This window comes from Xenopus laevis, chromosome 1S (assembly GCF_017654675.1).
Source record: "Xenopus laevis strain J_2021 chromosome 1S, Xenopus_laevis_v10.1, whole genome shotgun sequence".
NCBI classification, from domain to species: Eukaryota; Metazoa; Chordata; class Amphibia; order Anura; family Pipidae; genus Xenopus; species Xenopus laevis.
Window position 1 is genome coordinate 64,615,340 of NC_054372.1, and position 9,612 is coordinate 64,624,951.

At 39.1% G+C, this 9,612-nt stretch overlaps 1 long non-coding RNA gene across 1 annotated transcript in view; it reads right to left on the reverse strand.

Moving 5' to 3' along the window:
* Positions 1-6,789, reverse strand: part of LOC108706746 — a 136,625-nt gene extending 129,836 nt beyond the window's left edge. The window contains exons 1-2 of the long non-coding RNA XR_001934138.2: positions 6,736-6,789; positions 6,567-6,644 (exon numbers count right to left, since the gene is read on the reverse strand). This is a non-coding gene — a long non-coding RNA (uncharacterized LOC108706746). The remainder of the gene's footprint in view (positions 1-6,566; positions 6,645-6,735) is intronic.
* Between the last annotated feature and the right edge of the window lie 2,823 nt (positions 6,790-9,612).

Below are 9,612 nucleotides of genomic sequence, written 5' to 3' on the forward strand. Positions count from 1 at the left end.
AAGACAGATTGTTCCAACAGATAATAAAGTAAGCAATACCAGTAGACATAAAGTACATTAGACATTTTATTTGGCTAATTTGCCTAATCAACAAATAACATTCATAGCGTGAAATTCATTTTCAGAGATTTAGGTTTTGTTTTATTGATGACTTGGAACAAACACCTTGGCAGATTAATTTATCTACCTGATTACCTTGTTTCCATAGAAAAGAGTTGATGCATTACAAGGAAAGAAGAAATATTTATGGCACAAAAAGTGCTTCTTTGTGTTGCATGTGTTTAATGTTTTGTGGACTTTGCAGCAATAGTGTTTGAAGTGTGGGAAGGAAAGAGTAAAACTTTATCCTAAAGGAATCTTTGTATGATTAAATCTTTAACTAGAGATGTTTTAAACAATAGCCATTTAATAATCTATTTTTTCATGGTCAGTAACTCATACAGTATTAGCAAGATAAATTAGCATAAGCTTTACTATAAGGGGCACCTTTACTATTCCCTAGTCGAGGTACACAAAAATAACTCGAAATTCGAATTTTTTACATTTGAAAATTCACCTCGACCTTTGATAAATCTGCCCCTAAGTGTTATCAGCTATGGGGCCTACTATAACAAACAAATGTTATAGAATAAACGTGCTTGTTAAAGCTCGCTATCTGAAGAGACGGGGAACCAATGACATATAAAGGTTATGTTATTATATTATAATCTAAGGAGAATAGCTGTGGATCACAGTTATTAACATTATTTATTCCATAAATCATAGAATCTATGGTACCAATACCAAAATACCAGCATGCCAGTGCTATAGATTCTAAAAATACCTGGAGTGTAAATTTCTTGTACGCAAGTAAGAAGAAAATCCTGGGAAATCTGTACCGTCCAGAAAAAGTTTGCTCATACCTAATTAAACATATATTTCACCAACCTAAAAAACTACCAAAACTACTAAAATAGCAAACCACAAATTGTGTGTATAAGTGTCATAAATTTGTTATTCTGCATAACTAAACTAAACAAAATCAGAGTTTGTGCTCTCCCTATAATTGTAATGGAATCTACTCCAAGTCTTCAAGATGGCGTCCAAGATGGCGACCGCCTGCCTCACCACATGGCTCCTGCCGGGCACAGGTCTATGACCTCATCTCCTTCCCAGTCCAGGATTGGTCGTCGGCGACGGAATGGACGCCGGCGTCAAAATCGGGCGCCGGCGTCAAGACGTCAGCGTGGGGACGCTGGCGTCTGCGTCTGACGCAAGCGCGTCAAAATTTGGCGCCAACCCAGGGACTACTTAAACTCACTTCCCCTTCCAGTCCTTGCCCAACTATAGGTTCCTGCTACAGTGTTCCTGGGTGTTATTATCTATTTTTGATTCTTGTGTACCGATTCCTGCCTGTTCTTCGATTTTGCTTGTCTTCTGCCTGGTCTGACCTTTTGCCTGTATTTTGACGATTCTTTGGATAAACCCTTTTGTACCTCGAACCTGGTCTGGTCTCCTCTTTGGTCTACACTATTACTGTGCCTTCGGGCCCGTTACAATAATAGACTGAGTATACAAACCGCATTTAATGGAAGACCTACTTGGTTTATATTGTAGTCTAAACCATAGCATGGTGCAATTATGAACAAGATAACAAAAAATTTAAAGGGATTCTGTTCATTTTTATGAATAGTTTGTATTACTAAATTGCACTGTGTACATTGCACTTAATTCATTCTACCATTTCAAGTTTTAGTCTTGAACAAATAAATACATTATTTTTGTTGTAATGTAGGAAGCCACACTAAGTGGTTTTGCCCGGCCTTGTGCTTTCGGAAAGAGCTGGCACTTGGAATTGCTTTCAGGCAGGCTATTGTTTCTCCTACTCAATGTAACTGTAATTTTTACTACTGAGTGCTGTTCTCATATCTACCACTAGATTGGAGCATTAATAGCAATGCAAGTGTCAGGGAGCTGTTATCTGGTTATCTTCCAATTTGTCTGTTGATAGGCTGTTGGAGGGAAGGGAGGAGGGTGACATTACTCGCAATGGAGCAGTAAAGAGAAACTGATTTATCAGAGCACATGTCACATGAGTGGGGGCACCTGGGAAACTGACAACATGTCTATCCCCATGTCAGACTTGACAATATGAAATATTTGAAAATCTGTTTACTATTCTAAACAAATTATTTTAATGCAAGATTCTGTTGGAGAAGTGCTATTAACTGATATGTTTTGTAAAAAAACATGTTATACCATGACAGAATTCATTTAATATAGACCACTTCCGCCAATGGAAGAAAGATTGCAAATTCTATACTTTGCACCAGCATGCAGTGTATGTAATAAAACTTTTAACCAAAAAAGTTATTTTTGTTACAAAATATTATGCCACCTTCAAGCATGCTATGAGCAATTCAAATTTGCAAAACAATAACTGTATAACAAAGAATATGATATCGCCAAATGCATATTTATTTTCCTGTTATGATGTTTATGATATTTTAACCTAGTAAACTAAAGTAAGTTTAACTGGGACCCCACACAAGAGATTATAATAAGTAGCCATGAGCAAAGAACCAAAGTGTCATAGCAGTGAATAAAATTTATAGGAAACAGAGCACAGAGGACAGAGCAGACAGGATTGAAATTCGGTAGCTTGCACAAATGAAGGCAGAAGGAATTTTCAGTATTCACAACAAAAAGCGAAATAATGCAATATATATATATATATATATATATATATATATATATATATATATATATATATATATATATATATATATATATATATATATATATATATATATATATATATATATATATATATATATATATATATAATATATATAATATATATTATATATTTATATTGTGGTATGGTGACAAAAAGGTCCCCAGTTTCCTGGGGAAAAGTGATTGATGGAATGTATGTTGGGCCGCGGATTCTTAGATATTGTTACTGAGGTGAGACCAGTAGTGCTGTTAGCAGAGAAACACTATGGGGCAAATTCACTAAGCGCTGAAGCGCTGAACGCTAGCGTTACTTCGCTAGCGTTTGTCATTTTCGTTACTGCGCAAATTCACTAACGAACGCTGGCGTAGTTTCGCTAGTGTTACTTCGCACCCTTACGCCTGGCGAAGTTTCGCTAGCGACGTAACTACGCAAATTCACTAACTTGCGCAGTGTACTGAACGCTACCTTTTACGCTAGACTTCCTTCGCCACCTGGAACAGGCGAAGCGCAATAGAGTAGATAGGGATTGTTTCAAAAAAAGTCAAAATTTTTTCTAAGTCCCAAAAAACGCTGTCGTGTTTTCTACATTATGGGTGATAGGCTAAAAAAGATTGAAAAATTTTTTGGGGCTCCCCTCCTTCCCCCCTACATTTCCTGACTCATGGCAACTTACCTAGACAGTGGGCACATGTGTAGGGCAAAATAAAAATTTTATTTGATGATTTGAAAGTTTTCTAGCCATTTGTAGTGCTGATACGTATTCCTCCATTGAAATTTGAATTTCGCGCCGTATGCAAATTAGCCTTCGCTAGCGTAACTTCGCTTTACTTAGCGAATCAACGCTAGCGCAACTTCGCAACCTTACGCTACCCCTGAGCGCCACTTCGGATTTTAGTGAATTTGCGAAGCGCTGGCGAAACTACGCCTGGGAATCGGCAAGAGTAGGGTGGGGCGGATTCCCAAATCCGCAGGCCAGGTTTTCAAGAGACCCTAGGCCTATTTAGTACACCTGATGCTGAGCAGCAGTGCTGAATGTGTGTGAGACAAACTGCTGGTGTTCTCAGCTTCAGAAGAGAAAGAAAAGCATTTGTTTTGTGTTAACCAAAAGGTTGGAATTTTCTGTTGAACTGCTGTTTTTCGATCACCTTCCCCCTGCGAGGGGAAATTTCTGCAGCTGCTGGAAAATAAACGCGTCAGGAAGCCCTTAAACCGATCCTGGTGTGTGAAGTCGCCTCATTTGCAGCCTACCAGCGAGTGAACCCCCACAAAATAAATAAATAAATATATATATATATATATATATATATATATATATATATATATTATACAACTTTACATTAAAAAAACAATGTCAAGTTGTTATTATTGGTATGATGCTGAACTGTTGCAACCAGGTATTCTCGGAGCATAATACAGATCCTCATACAAAATTTAATAAACTAGCACCATACAAATATCAATCGATAAAGGAAGCAGAGGGTCCTGCCCATAGAGTTTACAATCTGAAAATAGTATATACAAGTAAAAGAAATTAGTACAATTTCCACTTTTTTATGTTTCCCAAATAATAAATACTGTAACTGAGAAATAAAAGTATTTGACTTTGTTCGGTACTTAACAGTTCATGTGCCTAACAGTCATGTAAGCTGTCTCAAAATAAAGCAAAGTCTTGAAGAAAATACAGCTAACATCACCATGGAAACGTCATATGCAAGATATCGAGTTCTTCATAAAAAAACAAACAAATCATGAGCTGCTAATAAGAAAAACATAGATATATATTTATACATACCTAATTATCAGTTGTGATTACTCTCAATTTCTTTGCTGTGAGGGTCCTTAAAAAATGTGTGTGAACCGAGGCATTACAAGCAATAGAATAATTCACATTTCAGCACAACAATTAAGGTGGTGTGGGTCTTTGCTTTAGTGAATGTATATATACAGTATATTATACAAAAATGTACGTGTGTACCTTCAGATCATCCATTATTCAGGTTTATTTAAAAAAAATGTGACAACACACAGCTGCTGATTATATTTTAACATTGATAGTGACATTTGGTTATTGGGAATAAACATCAGTGGGGGTTATTTATCAAAATCTGAATTTTCCTCACTGTTATTTGAAAAACACACGGACCAAATTCACGCTGACTTTCCCCCCTATTAATCAGTACATTTTCAGAAAATTTCTTGTACAGGAAAAGACTCGGTAATAAATCGTGAAAAAATCCAAATTGTATGATTTTTAGGCTTTGTATGCAAAAGCTGCGACTTTTTCAGATTTGATGGCTGAAACGTTTTTTGAAAACCACGAAATCTTCGGACTATTGAACTAAACTCAGCAAAGATCAGAATATCTTCAAAATGTCACCGGGACATCTGCCATTGACTTCTGCATGAACTCGGCAGGCCTGAGTTGGAGGACTGTTTTAATTCTGACTTTTAACACCACCAGGGTTAAATAAATCACAAAAACAAAAAAATTCTACCAGGAAAAAAAACCCTTCTTAGGTAAGCTGCCCTTCATTAACTGACAGCTCAGTCACTTTAACTTAACCCTCCCAAAAATGGTCCTAACTCCAAGCCTACTATCACACGCATTTTATATGATAATACCTTTCTGCCCAAAAATACACTGTTTTAGGCCACAGTCTATACTGTGTGAGCACTAACATTTAGATGCAGTTCTTGCCAATGCTCACAGGACTGATTAGAGCAGATTGGCACCTCCATACACCATATGTGACATTAGCCTATTAGTAGCGAGATATTCAGCATTGACAAAATACTGTCACGGTCTTTCATCTTTGCAGGTTATTGCAAACATTACCCCCCCGTCCTTGGATTTCAAAGGTGCATTGTCCTGCTTAGCTTCATCTATTTTATCCATAGGATTTTGAGTTTCTTGTACTGTAACAGTCAATAACTAGTAACTTCTCTATGGGCATATTTGATCATTTGTAAAATTCAGGCTAATAGTTGTTTTTGCTCTGCTGGCTTGTATACACCAGCAGAAAATCCTCTCCACTACCTTCCACTCCTTGAATGTATGTTCATTGTCAGACATGGGATTAACCCATCTGTTAAGGCCCCCATACACAGGCCAATAAAAGCTGCCGACAGAACGAGTTGGCAGCTTATTGGCCCGCGTGTGGTGCCATCCGACGGATGTCCGATCGATATCAGGTCGAAAGTCGACCAGATGTGGATCAGGCAGGGTAAACAAAGTTTCACTTGAAGCCAGATAAGGTAATTCTTCAATTAAAGCTAAATTGTCTAAAGGTGGCAATTCGATATAAGCACTAGGGCCGAACAATCTAATTACAACAAAAGAGAATGGGCGCCGACAGGTTGCAGGACTGCATCAACTAGCCGATGCAGGGAAAATCATACCTGCACGATCTATATCAGCATGATTTTTTCTGGCCTGATATCGATTGGACGGACTCGTCAGAAGCCCCCACACATGGACAGATAAGTTGACAAATCGTTCTCGGACCGATCTTGGCCAGCTTTAATCTGCCCATGTATGGCCACCTTTAGTCCCAGAATAATAATTACCAAGGAGAAAGTGGTTGCAGTAATATTATATAGAAATAACTAGGAGGTAGTTAGCAGGAGTTGTGCTGAAAGGGTTAAGCTCCCTCTAGCAGTGAATGAAGGCAGAGTGCAGACTGGCTGCCCAAATGAATCAGACAAACACTATATATGAATGCTCAGTCACAGAGAACAAAACTAGCTCTAGTACAGTATATCTTCAGCAAAGTATCAAAGTACTTGGGAACTCTAGGGAAATGCGACAGGTGCTCAAAAATAAAACTATAAGAAAAGAAAGACTTACCAGAGCAGTGAAGCAGCAGCAGAACGATCCACACAGAGTTCAGGAGATTCTGTACAGCAGCACAGACTGCCTGGGACTCTGTAATAACAACATCCCAAAAAACGAATTCAGGAATCAGACTAGAAATCTCACAATATATATTAGCAAAGTCTCTACATAACAAAACTACCTCTCACTCTCTCCCCAACCTGTAGCTCAGGCAATGTGACCAGGTGACCATGGGATCTTCCCTTCAAAACTGATTGGTTAGTACTCCTGGAAGGATTAACACTTCCATCGCTGGAGTAAACCACAAGGTAAAATTTCCAGCACTATCTGAGCACACCATTCAGTGCACACACATTAAGGGCCCTTACATACGGCCGTTTTTACCTGCGCAGGAGTAGATGCAGTGAATTATTTTGATGGGGGCTGTACTCACACAGATGCATGTATGCGCCGAACGCAGGTGAAATGCAACATGCTGCGTCCCAACCTGCGTTTGCCGCTTACATGCGTCTGTGTGAGTACAGCCCCCTTCAAAATAATTGACTGCGTCTACTCCTGCGCTCCCCTGCGGCCGAACAGAAGAAACCGAAACATAGGGGAGCGCAGGTAAAAACGGCTGCGTGTAAGGGCCCTTAGGGAGCAGAGGATAGGCAGAGGAAATATTCTGCGTATACCATAAAGAGAAGGGCACATGTAGCAGATTGTCCTCTTTTCTCCATCTCTGTTTTGTACACAGGAAGATGGACGCATTTCATGCATTCGCTCCTGTAGTTCTGTTGACAAGCAAGGCATTGCTCTACATGGAGCTAAACATACTTTTGTATTTACTAGGGTTAGGCAGAAGAGGCAGCTGCCTAGGGCACAATGATAGGGGGCACTGGGCAGGCCCGGCAGTCGCGGCGCCTGTTTAGTGTGCGCGTGCGTGAATTTGTGCTCGTGCGCGAATTTGTGCGTGTGCGCATTCGCGAATTTGCGCTCACTTACGCATGCGTGAAAGCGCGAAAAGCGCAAAAAATACATTGAGTCAGCTGTCGGCAAGAGAAGGGAACTGGACTTGGGGTAGGCACCAGAGGAGGTACGTGCCTGGCGCCCTCCCAGCTTTGCGCCCTAGGCACGTGCCTACTCTGCCTACCCCTAGTTCCGGCCCTGCTGGGCAGCTACTTCTAAAATTGTCTTGTGCCTAGCTCTAGTCCATGTTCGCATCCCTTAGTCTTACTCCCCTTCCTTCCCTCTGTCACCCACCCCTCCGTCACTCTTTACCTCCCTCCTGTCACCCTAGGGCACCCAGCCGGCCTGGCCTGGCCCTGCATCCCTGACTTTTCTAATATATAAAATAGATGTCCAAACTGTAGATGTCCAAACTGAGGCCTCTAAGCTATTTAGGAATAATAATGAACTCACTTAAATTTTAAATTTTCTTTTACTAAGTAACTTTTTAAGTACTATGCAACATAGCGAAAAAGGAGCACAGTTATAAATGCATGTCCAATGTAACTTTTAATAGAGGCACTTTTAATGATTTCCATTGCCCTTATACAGAGCCTCTGTATGAAGAATATCCCTAATGGGGAAATAGTAGTACAATCTGAATATAAACAGTACAACCACAATCCTTGGCTGTATTCCATGAGGTCTAGTTTAGTATTTAGAGATTGCCTTACTATAAAAAAAACCCCTCTCTTGTCCATAATCTCCAGTGAAAAGGCCTCCTGGGCCCACTTATCGTTGTCAGGAAAATGGTATAATGCCTACTTAGCAATTAATGTAGGTATACCACTTCTGTTATATCCTTGACTTTATCCAGTAAAAATCTACAGACCTCTCTATCGTTTTCAAAATTATAATAATAATAAAATCATACCTTGTACTTGATCCCCACTAAGATAGAATTTATCCTTTTTGCTGACAAAACAATACTACCAGGTTTAATCAATGTTGAAATGATTTTTTAAGTAGACTTTCAGGAACAATAAAGTGTTTTTAAAGTAATGAAAATATAATGTAGTGTTGTCCTGCACTGGTAAAACTGATCAGTTTGCTTCACAAACACTACAATAGTTCATATAAACAAGCTGCTGAGTAGCAATGGTGGAAATTGAAAAAAGGCTATATGGCACATGTTAAATAATGTATAACAGATAACATTATGTTCTACAGAGCTTATCTGCTATCTGCTTTGTAACTTGAGCATTTTCTCCTTTGAATAGCTGCTCCCATTACTACAGAGTAGCTTGTTTATATAAACAATAGTAGTGTTTCTGAAGCAAACACAGCAGTATAACTAGTGCAGGGCAACACTGCATTATATTTGTATTACTTTAAAACAATTACATTTTTTGATGTTATGGCGATCCATATTATGGAAAGATCCTTTATCCATAAAACCCCAGGTACCCGAGCATTCTGGCTAATGTATCCCATATCTGTATTACAAATTTGCCTGAATTGGGCTCAAAAGTAAAAAATAGTTACATTCAAAACCTGCTTTTAAATCTACCTAAAATATGATATATCATATGTTCTAATGACCGGGTAGATTTCTGGCTTGGGTCGAAATCCAAGCGCAACTGTGTATTTTCTCCACTGGCTTTGTGAGGCAACATTCTGCGACTTCAGAAAATAAAGCATTCTGAGAGCCATTCCCGCCAGTGATTTCCATTCTAGGCGGCGGAAGGCAGTTTGTGGGAAATTAGTCACCCCGAAGAAGAGTTTTGACGCCGGGGCGACTAATCTCCCTGAATCTGACCGTGTGTTTCTGCCCTAAAATGCACTAGCAGAGAAAATGTGATCTTTATGACTTTATGTCCAAATTCAGTAGAAACAGGCTTCTGCACGTCTCTTCCTGGACTGCTTAGCACCGAGATTAAATCAAGTATTTGCTATTAAAATGCAATAAATTTAAATGCACTGACTTGTACTTTATTCAATTACTTTCAAAATTTTGTTTCTGAATCAGCCGTTTGGCTTTGGGAACTTAAACATAACTGAGTTAACGAAAATCTAGGGCTCTCTCAATTAATCACTCTTTATCGGACGCAGCTGAGACTCTGTTTATGCC